This window comes from Meleagris gallopavo, unplaced genomic scaffold (assembly GCF_000146605.3).
Source record: "Meleagris gallopavo isolate NT-WF06-2002-E0010 breed Aviagen turkey brand Nicholas breeding stock unplaced genomic scaffold, Turkey_5.1 ChrUn_random_7180001957429, whole genome shotgun sequence".
In the NCBI taxonomy this organism is placed as follows: Eukaryota; Metazoa; Chordata; class Aves; order Galliformes; family Phasianidae; genus Meleagris; species Meleagris gallopavo.
Window position 1 is genome coordinate 4,353 of NW_011217653.1, and position 320 is coordinate 4,672.

Genomic DNA, 320 nt, shown 5'->3' on the forward strand with positions numbered 1-320 from the left:
AAAAAATGTGGGGTTTTCGAAAACATCGAATTCGAGGCTGGAACGGAGGTGGTTTTGGGATACGTCTCATTTTCCCTCAGCTACCGATGCTGAGAATTGCTGCCAGTTGGGGATCCCCGAGTTCCAGCCTCCTTCCCCAGTTTTCCACCCCAAAAACAACCCCACATTTTTCTTCTGCAAAGGAAGCAGAAAAGGAGAGACTTGCCTGGTGAAGCCGCAAAGAGAGAGACAGGCTGGGAGGAAGAAACAAGGGGATCTGCAAGAGAATACAGAGGGTGAGAGCTCCGGACACGCTGCTGCCCCACATCTCATCACCCCCC

General features: G+C 52.2%; 1 protein-coding gene across 1 annotated transcript in view; it reads right to left on the minus strand.

Moving 5' to 3' along the window:
* The window catches only part of LOC104917205 (magnetosome-associated protein MamJ-like), a 3,666-nt gene that overhangs the window by 3,072 nt on the left and 274 nt on the right, over positions 1-320 (minus strand). Inside the window, exon 2 of the mRNA XM_019611865.1 lies at positions 206-256. The gene's annotated coding sequence lies outside the window, so the exon portion shown is untranslated. The remainder of the gene's footprint in view (positions 1-205; positions 257-320) is intronic.